At 39.9% G+C, this 20,886-nt stretch overlaps 1 long non-coding RNA gene across 1 annotated transcript in view; it reads right to left on the reverse strand.

The window, feature by feature from the left end:
- Positions 1-16,381: 16,381 nt before the first annotated feature.
- LOC125960545 (uncharacterized) overlaps positions 16,382-20,886 on the reverse strand; it is a 154,499-nt gene continuing 149,994 nt past the window's right edge. The window contains exon 3 of the long non-coding RNA XR_007470325.1: positions 16,382-16,402. This is a non-coding gene — a long non-coding RNA (uncharacterized LOC125960545). The remainder of the gene's footprint in view (positions 16,403-20,886) is intronic.

Here is a 20,886-nt window from a genome sequence, read left to right on the forward strand (position 1 = left end):
ATTATGAATCCATTCAAAATGTGCTTTGGGAACAACTCACTAAAGGAGGAACTTGCCAGAACTTTCTTACCACCACAGTGCGTGAGTGTTGCAATGGGGTTAGCTCACGAATACCACACATTCTCCACTGTGTCCTTGCTGTGTTTACTACCCTTTGCGGCCTTGGTCATTTAGCAACACTGCTTTGTTTTTCTTCTGTAACCAAAGGTCAGTTTACAACCCTGCTCCCTCCCTTCCTCCTCCGAATCACCAGGCACATCATTTCTTCTCACCAGCGTTCCCTCACAAAAGTAACCATTCTTAAAATGTCAGGTCAGGCAGGTTACAGATGCATCCATGAAAGGGGCCCTGTCACAATGGAACTTTGATTTATTTAATTTTCTATTACCTGTGGGAGTGAGTTCATGAATGACAACCTCATACTCTGTTCAGCTGCCACTTTCCTTGCTGGCTTCTTGTATTAAAAAATAAATAAATAAATAAAATAGGTGAAGAGACCCAGAACCTTCTCTCCAGTTTCTCTAGTATTTACCCAGTACACACTCTGTGCTACAATCTCCAGGTGGGGCTCCTTTCCTATTTGCTCTTGTAACATGAGAAACGTGTAGAGGTTTTGTGTTTGTTTTGTCACCAGCTGTAACCATTTTCTTTTCTCTGCCTCTTGACTACAAACCCATAACCTTCCGGTAACCACTGAAAAACTACATCTGACCAGGTTGAACGGAATGAAGTCATTTTGGTTCTGTTGGTGACAACCAATTAAATAAATGTTCTGCTTACATTTAGATGGGTTGTAAATTTAAGAAAACGGCTCATGCCCTACTTCAAATATTTTGGGGTCCATGGCACCATGAAGTAATTGCTGTAGTATGAGTAATCATTTTTACATTTACCTCAGGGTCATTCTCAAAGAGCCAGAGACTGTGGATGAAAAAAAAATTTGATTCAGACTCTGCAAGGAGGCAATGTCAATATACCCATGTTGTGAGCTGTTTAAGCTTCTTATAGCCCTGCTCGCTCAGGAAGCAATGGAAATGCTTCCATTTAAAAGATCTTCTATTTAAAATGAAAGTAAGAAACCACTACACTATGCTGACACCTTGTTGGTAAACTTCAAACTCACGTGAGTCCTGCCCGTGAAGGAGTTTGGGAGTTGGTGCTGCTGCCCTTGATCCTGCCATACAGGGTCACCAGAAGCAGGACCCTGGGGACTTAGGAAAGGGGATGAGGCTGGACAACAGGTAGGAGCCACCAAACTATGCCAGATCAGGCTATATAAACCTTGAAAGGAACACTCCAAATGCAATCAACTGTCCTAATCCTTCTGCACAACGGAGAGGTTTCCAAATCAAGACCATTCCCCACTTTTAGGCACTTACACCAAAGACACAAATATCTCTTTGGCAATGGACTTCTTTATTTTCTACGTCCTTTTATTCAACAAGCATGTATTAGTCACGTTTTATGTGCTAGGCTTTCATCTAGGTGCTGTACAAAGACTAAAAAGTCATCAACTCTGCCCCATAGCGTGCGCTCATTAAACAATGTTGAATGAATGAATCAATGAATGCATGAATGAAGGAATAAAGCTTACAATCAAGTAAGGGGAGAAAACACAGATAGGCAGGTGGTAGATATAGAATACAGTGGTGTGAGTGGTCAGTGCTACCCAGGGTAGTAGAGAAAGGCCTCAGGCTTGAGGTGACATTAAATAGGTAGTAGCCAGATAAATGGGGGAGGAAGAGGTCTTTAATGTAGGAAGTGAAAGAACATAGCATGAGCTAAGATCTAAAGCAGAGTCGAGCAAACTAGAGCCCATGGACCAAATCTGACCTACCACCTGTTTTTGTAAATAAAGTTTTATTTGGATACAGCCATGCCGGCCCATGTACATTTTGTCCATGGCTGCTTTCACGTTACAACAGCACCACCGAGATTAGTTGCAACAGAGATCACAAGACGCACAAAATCTAGTATGTTTACTAAATATTCAGGAGCCTGTAGGACAGTCCCAATTGCTGGACCTTGGTGGTCCTAAAAGAGGCTTGGTGAGAGATGAGACCGAAAGGGGAGCAGGGACCAAATCCTGAAGGTTCTTTTATGCTGTATTAAGACATTTGGTACCAGTGGGGAGAGGGGAGGGGGGGAGGGGCAAGATAGCGGTAGGGGATTAAGAGGTACAAACTACTATGTATAAAATAAATAAGCCACAAGAAAGTGTTGCACAGGGAATATAGCCAATATTTTATAATAACTATAAATGGAGTATAAGCTATAAAAATTTTGAATCACTATGTTGTACACCTGAAGCTAACATAATATTATAAATCAACTATAACTCAATTTAAAAAAAAAAAAGAAATTTGGTCTTGACTCTTTAATAAATGGGTAAAAAAGCAGTTTTGCATTTAGAAATGTTTCTCAGGCATCAAGATAGGTAAGAGAGATGTAAAATTACAGCAGAAGACCAGCTCTCCGAACCTTACATCTCCACCATATTCCTTGATTCAACAAACATCAGAGAGCTTAATGTTTGCCATTATACATCTTGTCATATGCTTGGGAAAGAGAACGTGGCACACAGAGACAATCGATGTCTATTGAAGAAAGGAGTTAAGGAAGGGTTGAAGACAGTATTTTAATAGCATCATTATTAAAAGTTTTCCTGAATAGGCTGCCCCTGTTATGAAACCACTAGCTGAGACTCCCGCTGGTCTCCAGTTTCCACACTAGTAAACATTGAGATCCAGGCATGAGGAGGTTAATAGTGAAACACAAACCAGAGAGAAATTCCTTCCCTTCATCTCCAGTGCCAACATCATCAAATACCAGCCACTGGCTGAACCCGTGTTTATTCATGCTCAGTGGCCTAATGAGAGGGGATGGGACAAGAAGCAGCTCTGCTAATAACTGTCATAAAAATAATAATATCACTTGGCTCCATGTGGCATTTTTCATTGGAAAACCTTGAATCACTTTTTTCTCTTGGGTAACAATTATTTCCATTCTATTTCCACTAAAGGAAAAACCAAAGCATAGAGAGAGGTTGTGACTTGCCCAAGGTCACTGAGCTAAGTAGAAAGGCAGTTTTTAAAGGCTCAGAAGGATTTGGGGATATGTGAAATCCAGTTTCCTTCCTAGCCTAGAACGGTTCTGGTTCATGACTCAGGAAGGAACACAGCATGATCCAAGCTCAGTGTCTCTTCTTTTTTTTTTAACATCTTTATTGGAGTATAATTGCTTTACAATGGTGTGTTAGTTTCTGCTTTATAACAAAGTGAATCAGCTATACGTATACATATGTCCCCATATCTCTTCCGTCTTGTGTCTCCCGCCCTCCCACCCTCCCACCCTCAGTATCCCACCCCTCTAGGTGGTCACAAAGCACCGAGCTGATCTCCCTGTGCTGTGCGGCTGCTTCCCACTAGCTATCTATTTTACGTTTGGTAGTGTATATATGTCCATGCCACTCTCTCACTTTGTCCCAGCTTACCCTTCCCCACCCCGTGTCCTCAAGTCCATTCTCTAGTAGGTCTGCGTCTCTTAATGTCTCTTAAAAACGAGTCATATTAGAGGAGACTCAGGCACAAGCGTCTGTGTCAGGTGAATATTTCAATGTCACACATTGTCCTGCCCATCAGATTCCAACACCTATCCCTAAACTCCATCACTGACAAAGAAGGGCCTCTCAGAAGATCCAGCCTATGGAAATGGGATCTGGCTTGGGGGTGTTTGACCTTTCTGACGATTCCCCTAGCTGCTTCCCGCTATGAAGTCCAGGCCTCTCTATTCCCTTATTCATCAGGAGCCTCTGCCTAGGGAACCCACAGGTCTGTGATGATCCTGGGATATGCCATTTGTCCCAGTGTAATTAGCAATAAATCCCCCTTTTACTCTAAAAAATGCCCTAGGTTGGACCATAAATTAACTGTATGATCATTATAGCTCTGACAAATCAGGAGTCTTCTACATTTAATCCAGAAGTCTTCCTCTAATCATGATTATTCTATCTCAGCTGCTTTTGTTTCCTAGACCCAAGCTTGCAGTCAGTTCAGGGATCTCCTCTGATGGGTAATCTAATTTCTACACAAATGAGTTTGCTACCCAGCCCATAGAACAATTAATTACTAATTGTCAGAAACCACTTCCTCACCTTGTGCCACAATCTGCCTTTTCATATCTTTCACGTGTTGATCTTCACACTATTCTCAAGAAGCGGACAAATCAATCCCTCTTCTGTTCCATAACAGAGCCCCCTAAAGTCCTCTGTTCTCTAGCACAGATACCCCCAAGCATCAGGAACAAATTCTAGCAGAACTTTTAGAAATGTGGCTTCAGAATCAGACATACCTGGACTTGGGTCTGGGCTCTGTCACTTTTTAGCTAGGAGTAACAGAGTTACTTCTCTAATTTCATTTTTCTTATCTATAAGTTTTGAACAAGTATTAACTAGATAAGCCAGGCACTGCTGGTTACCTAGCCAATACCCATTCCTCCTTTCTTCCTTCCCAACCAAGGTGCTCACTTATATAATCTTGGGTGCCAGACTCCCTTGCAGCTAGGTGTGGGCACGCAATACAGTTCTGGACAGTGAGCAACTGAAGGTGTCAGCTGGGGTTTCTGAGAAAGCTTGTTAGAGGGGGCAATTCAGCTTACATCCACCATTTTAGTTTTTCCCACTTAGCTTTTTCCCTTCTTCCTTCTTTCTGTCTAAAAATCAGTTGTAATGCATGAAGTAGAACAGCCATGTTGCAAATATGAGGAAGAAAGCCCCCAGAAAAGGAACCTTCGTTCTTGATGGCATCATGGAGCCCCCATGCTCCCCTTGAAGTGCTTGATGCTAGACTTCTTATCACATGAGAAAAACAAATCCCTCATTTTTTTTTTTTTACAGACTGCAGATTATTTATTTATTTACAAATCCCTCATTTGATTAAGCCATTGAAGCTGGATTTCTGCTACTTGCAGTCAAGCCAATCCTAAACAATACACACAGGCATATCTCGTTTTACTGGGCTTCACATATTGGGCTTCACAGATATTGCATTTTTTACACATTGAAGGTTTGTGGCAGCCCTGCATCAAACAAGTCTATCAGTGCCATTTTTCCAACAGCATTTGCTCACTTCATGACTCTGTGTCACATTTTGGTAATTCTCACAATATTTCAAACTTTTTCGTTATTATATTTGTTATGGTGATCTGTGATCAGTGATCTTGGATGTTACTACTATGACTTGCTGAAGGCTCAGATGAAGGTTAGCATTTTTAGCAATAATGCATTTTTAAATTAAAGTATGTATTTTTTTAGACATAATGCTATTGCATACTCAATAGACTCCCATAGAGTATAAACATAATTTTTCAATCCACTGGGAAACCCAGAAATTCATGTGACTCACTTTACTGCAATATTCACTTTATTTCAGTGGTCTGGAACCAAATCCAAAATATCTCTGAGGTATGCCTGTACTTCAGTGGGTTGTTGTGAATATAAAGTGAACTTGCTACATGGCCCAGCACATAGCAAATACACAGTCAATGGTTTGCAATGATCCCTATCGTGATTGTTATCATTATTAGTCATTGACTTGGGCCTTAGAGACAGGGGCAAGAACGTGTGGCTCTGGCAACCCTGCTGACCTCCAAAAAGCACAGTACAAAAAACATGTGATCTCTCAAGCGCAAAGAAAAGTCAGTTGCAGATATGTGGACAAAAGACGTCTCTGTTAATGGCTAGTGAAGCCAGTTCTTCAAAGCACCTGTCAGATCCCCAAAGTACAGAGAAATGAAATTCCACCTGGGAGCAAGTGCTTTCTGTCTTGGAAGGCCTGCCTGGTTTCCTTCCTGGGCAGGGAATCAATCCTTGGGATACAGAGTGTCTCCTGGAAGTGCGGGCTTCTCTGAATGACAAGCAAAGGACAACACTTCAAGGATCACGTTATTTTATAGGAACACAGTTTTTGCTGAGAAATCAAAGCCACAGCTAAAACCAGCACTAAGTGTAATTATCTTTCTATAACCTAACTGAACTGCCCGCCAAGATCAGATACGGATGGGACTACCCATACATTCTTACTTGGACTCCACCAAGCCATAGATCCCAGCCCCACCTGCTCCAGCCCAAGTCCACAGATAAAGAGAGTAGTGCAGTGAAAAAGAAACCAAACAAAACAATCACCATGAGTCTCAGAGTCAAACAGACCTAGGGTTCAAATCTCACTGGGTCACTTACAAGCTGGGAAATTTTCCCTTTCTAGCTGCAGTTTTCACATCTGTAAAATGGGGATAAGAACATTCATCCTACAGGTTTGCAGGGAATTGAAGGAGACAGTGTGTGGAACAATGTCCAGCACAGAGTTATCATTAGTTTCCCTTTCTTCCCTTTCAGAAGGACAGCTTTATCTCCCCCCAAGCCCAAGGAGGGGACCCAGCTCAGGTCACTGCCGCTGAGTACAGCTCACTGCCTTCTGTCCTGTGTGTCATCATCCATGTTTTTGGTTGGGCCACACTTGTGGAGCCAAAGCCTTCCCCGAAGCTGAGGTCATAAAGCAGAAAAAGACAAAGCTCTGCTTTCAGAGAGCAGGTTTGGTTGGCCGTGAGCAAAGCCATCTCTCTGTGGCCAGCCTGTCCCCCCGGGATGGGAGTCCCCAGGAAACCCAGCAGGACAGGGCTGACCCACGTGGTCCTCCCACCAACCACAGTCATACAAGACACCTGGACAAAGAGCTAAGGAGTGGGGAGCTGCTTCACTTAGTCTTTCCGTCCTCTGTCCACAGCAGTCTCGGGTCCCAGCCTCAGGCAGGATGGAACATGACAGTTACAAGATCCACACCTCAAGCCATGAAGCATACTCTTCTTACTACATCACCTGGCAGGTGCCCTTGGCAGCTGGTTCCACAGCTGCAGTGGTGCATGTAGCATTTTGCTCACCTCCGTGTCATGGGCGCTGCGACTAATATCTCCCTTCTTTTCTTTTAACCATTGGCTTATCCAGGGATATTTATCAAACAGGATTGTGGACAGTGAGACTAGCTAGATATTTGCACATACATTTCTCCATAACTCCATAAACTAGCAACATAAAACCACGCAGAAACTGGAAATTCAGGCTCACCACAAAAATATGTTTTGTCAGAGAGGACAAGAACAGATAAACTAATAAAAGCAAATGGTAAGCATTAATTAATGCCAGGCTCTGCCTTGAGCACTTCACTTTCTATTATTATTATCTCCATTTTATTTTATTTTAAAATTTTATTGGAGTATAGTTGATTTACAATGTTGTATTGGTTTCAGGTGTACAGCAATCTCCATTTTAAAAATGGGGAAACTGAAGCTTCTTGACTGTCTTCTAGATATTAATCTCTTGTGAATTTTAGATATTACAAATCTCTTCTCATTCTGTCATATTTTAACTTTACTTATTGTGTCTGTCCTCTAACAGAAATTCTTAATTTTTAAAATGTAGTCAAATTTACTAAATTTTCAACTTACAGCTTAGATTTTGAGGATCTTCTTCAACACCTCCAGTACCTTCTTCTAGTAGCTTTATACTTTTACTTTCACACTGGATTTCTCCTTTGTATATGCTTTAGTTAGTGAACCAATCTATTTTCTTTGTATAATGAGCTGTTTCCCCACCACCAAGTAGTGAGTTTTAGACAATTCATCCTTTTCCCACTGATTTATGGTACCATGTTTATCCCCGTAGTCTCCCATGTAGACCTGGTTCCATCTCTAATGTTCTATTCTTTTTGATAGATTTAATTGACTGCTTCTGCACCAGTTCCACACTGTTTTTATCCGGGAAGGTGAATCCCTCCTCTTTGCTCTTCCTTTTCAAAATTGACTTAGGTATCATGAACCTTTATTCCTTTGTATAAATTTAGAGTAAGTATGTCGAGGCCTCAAAAAATCCTTGCCATAATTTTGACACTGAATTTATAGGTAATTTTAAGGGAAACTAAATGTCAAAGATATGGTATATCTTTCTGTTTTTCCAGCTCTTCTTTTAAAATATGTAATTAAGTTTAAAATTTTCTCAGGAAAGACTTTGTTATATCCTACATGCTTTATACTGTAAAATTGCTATCTTATTTTCTATTGGATTTTCTAGATGGTTTTGCTAAAGTTGATAAAGACTAATAACTTTTAAAAACTGATCAGATATTCACCATCCTTACTGAAATCCCTTATTTTATTTTATTTATTTACTTTTAATTAATTTATTAATTTATTTAGGCTGCGTTGGGTCTTCGTTGCTGCACGCGAGCTTTCTCCAGTTGTGGCGAGCGAGGGCTACTCTTTGTTGCGGTGCGCAGGCTTCTCATTGCGGTGGCTTCTCTTGTTGCGGAGCGCGGGCTCTAGGCATGCGGGCTTCAGTAGTTATGATGCGGGCTTAGTAGTTGTGGCGCACGGGCTTAGTTGCTCCGTGGCATGTGGGATCTTCCCGGATCAGGGCTCAAACCCATGTCCCCTGCATTGGCTGGCAGATTCTTTTTTTTTTTTTTTTTTTTTGCGGTACGCGGGCCTCTCACTATTGTGGCCTCTCCCGTTGCGGAGCACAGGCTCCGGACGTGCAGGCTCAGCAGCCATGGCTCACGGGCTTTGCCGCTCCGCGGCACGTGGGATCTTCCTGGACCAGGGCACAAACCCGTGTCCCCTGCATCAACAGGCAGACTCTCAACCACTGCACGACCAGGGAAGCCCTGGCAGGCAGATTCTTAACCACTGCACCACCAGGGAAGCCCTATTTATTTATTTTTTGAAATCCCTTATTTTAGTCTGTTGATTAAGTCTGCTCATCCAACCTTTATATTTCCTTTTCTTCATGTATTGGCCAGAAACTCTAATATGTAAAACAATTTAACAGTTAACTGTTATTAAACAGTAACAGTGAAAGCAAAACATGTCTAAATTCTCTTTTAAAATCACATTGTATGGTTTTTTACAGTTTTCAAACAGTGCCTATACCTATTACACTATTTGAATTTTACAAACACCCCAAGGAGGTAGGGAGAATAAGTATTGGCCCATTTTACAGATAAGACTTAGTACAGTTGGGTTTGGGGGGATGACATAGAAAGGAACAAAATTCATATTCAGGTCTTTTAAGCTTCAAATTCTCTTACTACAGCAGGCTAACTCATGTCTAGTCAAAATATATAAAACTACATGATTTAATTCAGTAATATACACAGTAAATTTTTATTTAAATCCTATACTGTCCTGCAAAAGGTGATATGATATAATCCTATCATTTTTCTAAAAAGCTGTATCAGCTGATATTAAAGGTTCTTTTTCTAAACTTTTTAAAGTTTTAAAAACCATATAGCCATATCATTTGAGGTTGTAATTCTGCAAAGTTTGGGGTCTATACAATGGCAAAACACTAAGTTAATTTGGTCAGTTCAGGTGAACAAGTTAATTCTGTGGGGCAGAGGAGAACTGGGAGAGAAATATTAATCAAATTTATGTTTCTAATACTGCAATGCAGCTACAACTTTCATTTGGTTGGACTCAAACATTTAAAAGCTGCTGTAAAAATAATAGTACTATTTCCATTTTTTCAGGAGGAAAAACTAAGTCAGTCAATTTCTTAGTTGAACAAATAGCTCACTGGGAAATGAGAGACCTGTGAACAGAACATATGAATTAAGCCCAAGTTTGGTCTACCAGCTCTCTGTAATCAAGCCCTAGTGATTTGCCCATGGAAATCAATGCATCTTAAACATATGGAATGACATCTCAACAGACACACAAGCAGAAGATTCCCACAGCCCTTTTAAAAGACTAACCACCAGGAAGCAATTAGGACCGCATTTGTTTCTGACAATTAGGGTATTTTTCTTCCTATTACTTGCATTTCCACTTAAGGAATGTATTAATATGAGAGGGGGTCATCTCTAAATGCTGCTATTACTTGGTATGTACACATTGCACTGACTTTTGAAGGGATGTCAGGCTAAAAGATCAAGAAAGTACCCATAAAGATGAAAAGGTGCTCAAACAAGAAGAATCAAAGTATATCAGAAGAGGAAACCAGAAAACTGCAGCCTTTCTTAAAGGCAGCTTTGCAAACTTAGTAATAAAATACAATAATGTAACCAAGCAGAAGGCTTACTTAACTGTGAACAAAACGAGGGGAAAAGAATTGCTCCAAATCCATTTAATTTATTAGAACCACTGATTTCCCTTGAAACAACGCATGATTTAAAACAAAATTTACTGTGAGCTAGCTAACAAAAATTTCGTTTTTATGGGAGATAAGAATTGTCAGAAAGACTAGTAGATTCTGTTTTAAATCCTCAAGACTGTAAAACTGAGCTTTTACAAATGAAGGGGAAATTTTGGCTTTTGAACAGGATTATTCAAGTGATTTCTATTTAATCTCTTCTTATCAGCAAAAGGAAAAAAAGGAATAGCCTCAACTGAAACTAAGACAGTTTTCTGTGGCAGAATATACCATTACAGCTAATAATGCAGTGGCTGGCTGTGTTGAATGCATCTTCTTTTTAAAAAAAGTCCACGCTTGTTAAACACATGAACTGTATGTGTTTGTATTTGCCCAACTCATGTCTCCACACCTGTTCATTCAGGCATTAGCACTTGTAAAGCAGATGAATGTATCTGTACAGCAATGGGTAAAAATAAACTGAACTATTCTCGTAACATTATCAAAACGATGTTACCAAATAGAAGATTATGTTTCGTGGGATAAAGTAGTCAAATTAGATGTTTCCTCACGTTTTATGACTAGTTTGTCTCATTCACTGTGTATAAAATAGCTGACCTCCATTCCAGGAGAGTGAGTAGCAACCAAATTTAACGCTGTTTGCTCAGGGGCCCAAACACTGGCTTCATCGGCTCTGAGGCATAACTTCTGAATGCGCTACTGTCACACAGAGACCCAACACTGGTGCATTACAGAGGAACATTTAATTCAATCAACACTATATTAATCCTGTGGGATAACCATGGTATTTCAATGTTGGTCAACTCTTTGGAAACAAAGTTCGGGTAGAAGTTGGATAAGCCATTATCTTTAGGAGTGAGCTTATTTTTGGAGTGAGCTTATGTATACACACATATATATAATCTCTAGAATAAGAAGTTCCCAAGGACAACGAGTAATAAGAGAAGCCAGCAAGCAGTATCTCTCCCCATCTCATTATACTTCAGCCACACTGGCAACAGGCTCCTTAAAAAATCCAGGGGTGGTTGTTTGAATCACTGTTCACAATTTTTTCCTGTATTAAATTATTCATCCACATCTTGTGTTATGTGATTTTGAAGTACTATCCACTGTGGGTAAAATATTTTCCCTATCTCATGGATTTGGGGTTTGGCCATACAGCTAGCTTTAGCCAATGAAACGTTCCTGAACATGACACAAGGTCTTTAATGGGCTTGTGTGATTGCATTTGGGCTGCAGCTGATCCACAGACCCATGTGAGAGAAAAAAATGCTTACAGTTTTAAGCCAGAGTGTGGACGGTTAGTTATGCTAGATTATTGTATCAAAATATCATCTCCATGCATTAGCATGTACCATTCCCTCTACCAGGAATACTCTTTCACACCTACTCTTCCCCCAGTTAACTCCTATTCATATCTCAGTTTAAATGTTTAGTACATAGGACAGATGTTGCAAACCAGATTAACTCCCCCCTCAATCCTGTGTTTCCCATTTTGTAAGATTCATCACACTTATAGTTATTTGCTCCATGTCATCCAACTAGAATGTAAGCTTTTTTGAAGGATGGGACCACAGTGTCTTGTTCATTGGTGCATTTCCAGCATACAGCACATGATGGCTAGCTAGCACAGAGTGGATTCAACAAAATATTTGTTAAGTAATTTTTTAAAAGGTATGTGGTTCTGCTACTTAACAGTTGGGTAAGAAACAACTTTTGGGGTTTTAGTTTTCAGCAACTATAAAATGAATACAATAATACCTTTCTCCTAAGGCAGTTATAATTAAATAAATTAACCAATAAAGTTAACATTGCAAGTATCTGACACATAGGCACACAGAAGGCACTTGGTAACCTACTGCTTTTATTACGATGGGAAAGATAAATACATCTGCTCTCTGTTTTATAAGGTAATTTGTTTTATAGTGATGTTTTGCCAGAAAAGAAAAAAATTACATTGTATTACTATTTATTATTGTTTAATTTAGGTATTTCAAAATATCATGCTTATTTACCATGATGTAAGTCAATTTTAGAAGCAACTTAAGGTAGAATTCAGCTAAGAAGAAATAGGTTTCCAATTGATAATTCATTTATTTCAAACATTTGTCATTGACTCCATCCTTTTAAAAAAGAATGAAATTTATCCTTCCTATTTTCTTTTTAATCTTTATTGGAGTAAAATTGCTTTACAATGGTGTGTTACTTTCTGCTGTATAACAAAGTGAATTAGCTATACGTATACATATATCCCCATATCCCCTCCCTCTTGCATCTCCCTCCCACCCTCCCTATCCCACTCCTCTAGGTGGTTACAAAGCACCAAGCTGATCTCCCTGTGCTATGCAGCTGCTTCCCACTAGCTATCTATTTTACATTTGGTAGTGTATATATGTCATTGCCACTCTCTCACTTCATCCCATCTTACCCTTCCCCCTCCCCGTGTTCTCAAGTCCATTCTCTATATCTGAGACTTTATTCCTGTCCTGCCCCTAGGTTCTTCAGAACCTTTTTTTTTTTCAAGATTCTGTATATATGTGTTAGCATACAGTACTTGTTTTTCTCTTTCTGACTTACTTCGCTCTGTATGACAGACTCTAGGTCCATCCACCTCACTACAAATAACTCAATTTTGTTTCCTTCTACGGCAGAGTAATATTCCATTGTATATATGTGCCACATCTTCTTTATTCATCTGTCGGACATTTAGGTTGCTTCCATGTCCTGGCTATTGTAAATAGTGCTGCAATGAACATTGTGGTACATGACTCTTTTTGAATTATGGTTTTCTCTGGGTATATGCCCAGTAGTGGGATTGCTAGGTCATATGGTAGTTCTATTTTTAGTATTTTAAGGAACCTCCATACTGTTCTCCATAGTGGCTGTATCAATTTACATTCCCACCAACAGTGCAAGAGGGTTCGCTTTTCTCCACACCTTCTCCAGCATTTATTGTATGTAGACTTTTTGATGTTGGCCATTCTGACCAGTGTGAGGTGATACCTCATTGTAGTTTTGATTTGCATTTCTCTAATGATTAGTGATGTTGAGCATCCTTTCGTGTGTTTGTTGGCAATCTGTATATCTTCCTTGGAGAAATGTCTATTTAGGTCTTCTGCCCATTTTCTATCCTTCCTATTTTAAAAGTTTTCCATCCTTAGAGTTGGCATTTATTTTTTTCAAAATGTTGTTGTTCATTCCCACAAGCAGCTTTTTCATCAATAGAATTTTAATTTAAATCAGTTTTCTTCTTTTGCCAAAAGCAACATATGTTCATCATAGAAATTTAGAAAATGTAGGTAAGTATAAAGAAGGAAAGTTTATTTCTGTAATCCCATCACCCAGAGACAGCCACTGTTTATCCTTCTAAGTACGTTTTATTTCAGTACCTGTTTTTTAAAATAATAATGAGATCGTGCTGCCCATCTGGGGTTGCTTTTTCACTTAATCATGCCTGTCATTTTATGCCAGAAAATACTCATCTACAATATCTTTTTATAAATATTCGCTCATAACAATGGCCTTCCATTGTATGGAAATACCATCATTTACTTGAATACTTCCCTATTGCTAGAAATTAAGTATATTTCACTTTTTTTTTTCTTTTTTGGCCATTATCGGCAATATTTCTGTGAATGAGTGAAAAGATACAATGAGTCACTCAAAATCTTTAGAAAACAGCTACCACTTACTGGTGTCTTGTAGTTCAGAATTCAATTAGACCAGTATCCTACCACAGTCTTACCCTTTCCTTACATACTCTTATTATGAGTCCGGGATCGTCACTGAAAGATGGTAAAGGTGGGTAGATGGGCAAGATTGGGATAAAAGCATCTGAAGAAGGACTTTCCCTTCTGCTCTCAAGAATGAAAGTTCAAACCAGAACCTATGAATCAACACATGATCAAAAATATCCTAACAAAAAGCGGGTCCATGTTTTGAAATGGAAATAAGGTAAATGAAAAGAAACACTGTTGTTTCACTATCTGCAGCTACAATGTCCATATTTGTTGACAAACATTTTTTTTTCCCCAACCTGGTTGGCTGGTATGACAAGTACCGTCATCCTCATCTTACCGGATCTGAGGCACAGAAAGGCTGACCAAAATGTCCAAAACCCCATGAGTTAGTGGCACAGCCAGGGTCTAAGTCCACATGTCCTGGCCACAGACAAGCGCTCTTTTCATGCTCGCATAGTTCTCTGTAATACCGGGAATTATTAAGAATAGGGAACAGGACACAGTGTGGCCAGGAGATTAGCAGAAACATAATTCTCCTGAGAGACAGCACGGAGACATCTGTTAGCTACTTAGCAAGGGTCTAACATCCTCTGTGAGAGGATAATAAATCATCTCTGTCCACCTCTCTCTGGGGATATAAGCATTATTGCTCAATTAGAAATTTGTCCTTTAAGGAGCTTTGATATTCTCAGTGAAAAGGTGCTGCTGAAAAGTGAAAATATTTTCTTTGCTTCTGCTGTGCAAACGATAAAAAGATGTAGCTCAGGTTAAGGAATTACTGGAAGACATAAATTCTTCATCTAATAATGTTAGGACTATACTCTGAAGCTCTCTGAATGGAGGGATTGCGAGTCCCCGTTGCACTGAACACACACCTTACAATGCAGTAAAAATCTTCTTATGCAACACAATCAGAACTGCTAATTAATGAGCTAATCAGAGATGGGGGCGGGGGCCCTGGAGGGAAGGATACATTTATATTGTAAATCTTATATTTTAACTTAAATAAATGTAAATGTACTCAACAATCTGGTAGAAGGTTGTGGCACTTTCCCTCACTATGAATTCACTGGAAAGGTTCCAAACCTACACTTTTTACCCAAACCACACTCATATGATCTCATTTTTAACTTCCATGTTTTTCTTCCTGTGTAGTGGGTGAGAACTTAAAGACACTTACGGACAAAATACTGTAGATTTTATTATTTTTCCCAATCTTTGCTAATTAACTCATTTGACGTTATTGAGCCTTTCCAAAGCATTCCATTTAAATTTCATTGTAGTAATTCTCTGTCTGTCTGTCTCTCTTTCCAGACTCATGTTTCATTAGTTAGGTCATATTAAAGTAAACTGCATAATTTTAATAACAAATAAAACTGGCACAAATATGTTAAAGAACAAACAATTCTGACTGTCAGACAGCGTGAAACTCAACTCTTGGGGGTAGAGATGGGCCCGTGTGGGCAGACTGTTCAGTGTGCTCCGAGCACCAGCTGAGCCCTTACAGAGTGGACAGAAAGCCCTTGTTCTTCCTGTGAGTCGCTTAAGTGGAAATTGGCTAAAAGAGCACCCACTGTAGTTTCTACTAGCTAACTGTTAATATTAAGCAGGAGTTTAAATTATATCTATCCTATTTATACTCAAAGTTTTAAAATCCCACCCTCCCAACCCACAAAATCCCCAGAGTCTGTCAATTTACCTATTCAGGCAATAGGTTTGGGTTCACATTATCTCGTTTCTAGGTCCCTAAAAGACCCAGTTTCTCACTAGTGCAGCCTCTTGAAATGGGAAGAAAGGGCTGGATAAACAAATGAATTCCAACTTTTGTTTTCTTCTGAGCACTTGCAAACATCGGAAACTATCTTATTATTTCTTCTTTTCTGTTTCCCATAATTAGGAGGTACATTCTGTGAGAGATGGGACCTCATCTGTCTCATCCACCTTTGTATTCTTGGCACATCTAGGATAGTGCCTGGCACAGAGAACCTACACAATAAATGTTTTTCAATGAATGATGATTTGATCTGGCTGCCCTGAGTATACACAACATCAACGTCATCTCCACTGATTTGCTCTCACTTAATTACTAACTTTTTTTCTTTTAAAAATAATTTTTTACACTATTAGAAGTTTTCCAATTGCTTGGCAATAATGCAGCCTGCACAAGGCTAGATTCTAATCTTGTTTATATCAGGTCAGAAGATTACTTTTGCTCCAGAAAATAAAAGGGGTGTAGTACAAAGATCAGAGCTGCATAACGGCTCACTCATTGGGTACACCAAGGGATATAATATGGTCATTCAGACCTGGCCTTACTAAACGATCTTGTACATCTACATACCTGAGAGCAACCAGCCACGCACAAGGTAACACTGTGCCCAAGCCCAGCACACTTCATGTCACCTCTCATTGCACCTACAGTCCAAGCCTGTTATCAGAACTTCCAGTATGAGCCATGACAGAACTGCCAAAAAATGAAGATATAAAGAAAAAAATGGATTTCCTATCTGTGCTTTAAAACTTCGTTTGGTTTTACTTAAGTGTATGTTTTGTTTGGGTACACTTAGATTTATAACCAGAAAGGTGAAGACATGATGAAAGAAATTTTTGTTAATATAGATTAATGAAAAAACCAACTACATATGGAAAGAACAACTCATTTTAAGGGACAGGAGGAAGCAACAGAAAGTTTCCTCAAATAGAAGAAAAATTAAAGAAGGAAGGAAGAAATGAGAAGAGAAAGAAAAAGAAAGAAGGAAAGAAAGGAAGGAAGGAAGGAAGGAAGGAAGGAAGGAAGGAAGGAAGGAAGGAAGGAAGGGAGGAAGGAAAAGGGAATTCTTGTTTCGTCAATTAAAAAGATAGTCAAGATTTCATGCTGGCCCCCATAGAGTGGACATGACCACAATCTCCCTTCAAGAGTCACCTTTCACACAATCTCTTAAGCTACAACTACAGAGTTTGCTCCAAATCTTCCCTCATCTTCACATTCAGCCATTAAAAACTACCCTTAAAATGTCTTGCAAGTTCAGCCCTCCTCCATCCCATTGATACTGGTTCATGCTTTGGTCTCATGGAGCAATGGGTTGGTACAACTGCTCCGAATGGTTCACCTGCCAGGGGTCCGTCCCTGTGCTACTCCATCTCCATGCTGCCACCAGACTTCCCTCTCACCCAGGCTCCATGGTGCACCATTTCATCCCTCACGCGAGCTCAGCTCACCTCTGAAGTCTCATCTCTCATCAGTCTTTTCACAACACACCCCCTTAAGCTTCAGGCACAATCAGGAAATAGTGGGCTATGTGAGTCTGAGGCTCAGTAGAGCAATCTGGAACAACCCTAAAATTTATAAATACGGTACTTATTTATTCTGAACTGTTTCTATAGTGAATACTGTGATGCAACAACAAGATTCCATGCCCACCCCCCTTCCCAGACCACATTGCTCATTCCTTCAGCTGCTGGGAGCACTGCTTCATAGTTAAATCCCTCTCCAAAGATGCTGCCTCACCCAAGCTTACATTCCCTCCCAGCCAGCAGCTCACATTCGGTGACTGAAGCAGGACAAAAAGCCCAGACCTCCTGCCCTGATGGAATAACTGTGAAGGGTTATCCCAGCTCCAGAGCTTCCCATGGGATAGGCTGAGTTCTCTGTTGTGATTATATTATAGTTCAACTTCTCTCTCTGCCCAATCCTGCTTCCCTTACTTTCAGGGAGCACTTCCCAATAAACCTCCTGCTTGGAAACCTCAGTTTCAGAGTTTGTTTCCAGAAAATCCAACCAAAAGCAATTTATCTCTTTAAGTTTTTTGGGGAAATATTACTATTTTGTAAATAATGACTTCAATTTTAATTAATGTTCATGCTGGACCATTAAACATTTTAAAGGTTCTGTTTTTTTCAGAATGTTTAATTGAAAAGAAAGGACATCTGTCTTTTTTTAAAAAGTCTATTAATTTCTATCCATCTCCACTGCCAGATATTGCTTAAAATACTGGAGCTAGAATTCTGAAATCTGGCTCTGTCATTTCCCAGCTATGTAACTGCAGTAGGTTACATAGTCCTTCTTTATTGCAAATTCCTCATCTGTAAATTGGGGATAATAATAATATGTTACTTAATGGACTGTTGTGAAGGTTAAATGAGTTGTCATATAGAAAGCATTAAGAATGGTACCTAGCCAAAAATGAGCGCTAAAATTCATTAGGTTTAACATTAGCTGCTGTAACGAAGAGCTAGAATTATCCAATGACTCAAACACAGCAGATAGTTCTTCCTCATTTAAGTAACATTCCAATTGGGGCAACTTTTCTCTACATGGCTTTACAAGGACCTACATTAATGGATTCCCAGTTACCTTCAGTACATGGCTTCTCCATCCCTATTAGCCAGAAAAGGGAAAGAACAGAGAGGAGTGTGCATGGGAGATTCCCATGGGTCAGGCCTGGAATTGGAGCTCTTTATTTCTGCTCACATTCTGTTGGTTGGAACATAATCACATGGCCACACCTAACTGCAAAGGAGTCTGGGAAATGTAGTCTAAGAAATGAATTTTAGTGACTGTGCAGCAAACTTTGTTAAATTATTGTTATTATCACTGTCATTATTACCAATTTTCTAGGTTGGCTCTCATCTCCACTCTCCTGAAATATCACAGTAGGCTCCTCACTGGTGTCCCTGCCTCCAGACTGTTCCATCAACTCAAATCCTTTGTCCACACCAAACTCAGAATTATTATCTAAAATCCAAGTCTGATCATGTCACACACCCGCAACTGTCAGCTTTATACCTTTCTGCAACATCCCACTGCCTCAGGATCCAGTCAAAGCCCCTTCAGTTCCCCCACGATCCAGTCACCCCATACCCCTTCGGTATCACCTCCAGTCACTCTTCACCTTGCAGCTGGCATTTGTGATTGGACACTGTGGAGATTCCTGTGAGTAGGCAGACAAGACCCTGCCCTATGGAGTCTACATTTTAGCAAGAGAGCGAAAAACAAGAAAACAAATCAATATACAATATTAAGTAGTAAAGAATATGGTAAGAAAAATAAAGGGTAAGGAAACTGAGAGTGGTAAGCTAAATAAATAGGTAAATAAATAACATCTTAAATTTTACCCGCAAAGGATAGGCATTCCACAGAGAAATATGCCATGGACTTGATCTTCACTATAATTACACACACCCCTGTGACTGCATATTACAAAAGAGTTCTTATCATTGACCTATATTTGTGTTCCTTTGAATTTCTTTTATGACTGCTATTGAAGGAAATAATACAGAGCACTAAAGACTGCTTAATGTGCTGTTTGTGTGGGATGTTGAGAGAATAATATAATTTATTATTGCCCCAATGGGGAATGAGAGTACAAAGGGCTCATTCCCCACCCCCCAGCCCCGCAACCTGCTTTGCAGAAAAAGTCAACATAAAAATATTTAATGAAATCAGATTTTACTCAAGGATGTAAAACTGTTATTATTTTTTAATTACCTGAACAATGATACTATCACCTCGGTAACTTTAAAAATGTTTCTTTTATGATGTTTCTGTCACCTTACTGGATTCAGGTTTTCAAGTGTAGAAGATGTAAAGTTGAAGATTTTCTTGTAAATCCTGTTCTTTTAATCAGGGTGAGCTTCTGCCACCTGATTTGATTAGATCTTAGATCTTCCTTCTCCATTGCTGCTCTCCTACCCTTAGCACATGGCTTCCAAACTATGGCCTAGGGTGGTTGCTTGAGCTCCAGCTGTTATACTTACATCCCAGCCATCAGAAGAGGAAACAGGTAAAGAAGAACATGCCCCTCGTGACATACAGAAAAATTGTCTGCTAAAGATGCCCATGTCCCAATTCCTAAAACCCATAAATATGTTACTTTACAGGTGTGATTAAGTTAAGGATCTTGAGATGGGGAGAGTATGCTGGATTATCCAGGTGGGCCCAATGTAAACACAAGGGCCTTTATAGAAGGGTGGCAAAAGGGTCAGAGTCACAGAAGGAGATGTGTCATTGAAAACAGAGGTTAGAGTGATATGAGGAAGTGGCCCTCAGCCAAGAAATGCATGTAGCCTCTAGAAGCTGGAAAAGGCAAAGAAACAGATTCTTTCCTAGAGCCTCCAGAAGGAACCCAGCCTATCAACCCATTTTAGACTTCTGACCTCCAGAACTGTAAGATAAAAAAATCATGTTGGGCTTCCCTGGTGGCGCAGTGGTTGAGAGTCTGCCTGCCGATGCAGGGGACACGGGTTCGTGCCCCGGTCCGGGAAGATCCCACATGCCGCGGAGCGGCTGGGCCCGTGAGCCATGGCCGCTGAGCCTGCGCGTCCGGAGCCTGTGCTCTGCAATGGGAGAGGCCACAACAGTGAGAGGCCCATGTACCGCAAGAAAAAAAAAAAAAAAATTCATGTTGCTTCAAGCCACTAATTTTGTGACAATTTGTTACAGCAGCAATAGGAAACTAATGCATCTCCCTTAAGTTACAAGGAAGAAGGTAAAATTGGATAATGAGGCACACAATTAGCATATCCTGCCATGATATTTTCCTTTAAAAAAAAAGAAGGAAATATATAATCCAAAGGAAATAGGTTAATTATGTTTTACTACAAGTTTTTGGTTGCAAAAATAGAACCCTAATCCCAATTCTAGCTAATTTAAGGTTAAGCAAGGGGAAGAGAGGTTTTTTTACAATATATTTGAATGGCTCACCCCGTTAAGGAAGAAGTAAAGGATAAACTGTATATCCATAGGGCCTGTAACCAGAGACATGTCCAGCATCAGCCCCTACTCTCCCCTCTCTGTCTCTTCCCTCTGCTTTTCTCTGTTCCAGTTCATCCTCTTCTACTGAAGATGGACCTTACTCATATGATGAGAATCAAGGCAGTGATCATCTCTGGGTGATTCAGTCCAACTTAAAGACCTTCACTTGGTCATTCATTCATTTGCCATATATT

This window comes from Orcinus orca, chromosome 11 (genome assembly GCF_937001465.1).
Source record: "Orcinus orca chromosome 11, mOrcOrc1.1, whole genome shotgun sequence".
Lineage (NCBI taxonomy): Eukaryota > Metazoa > Chordata > Mammalia > Artiodactyla > Delphinidae > Orcinus > Orcinus orca.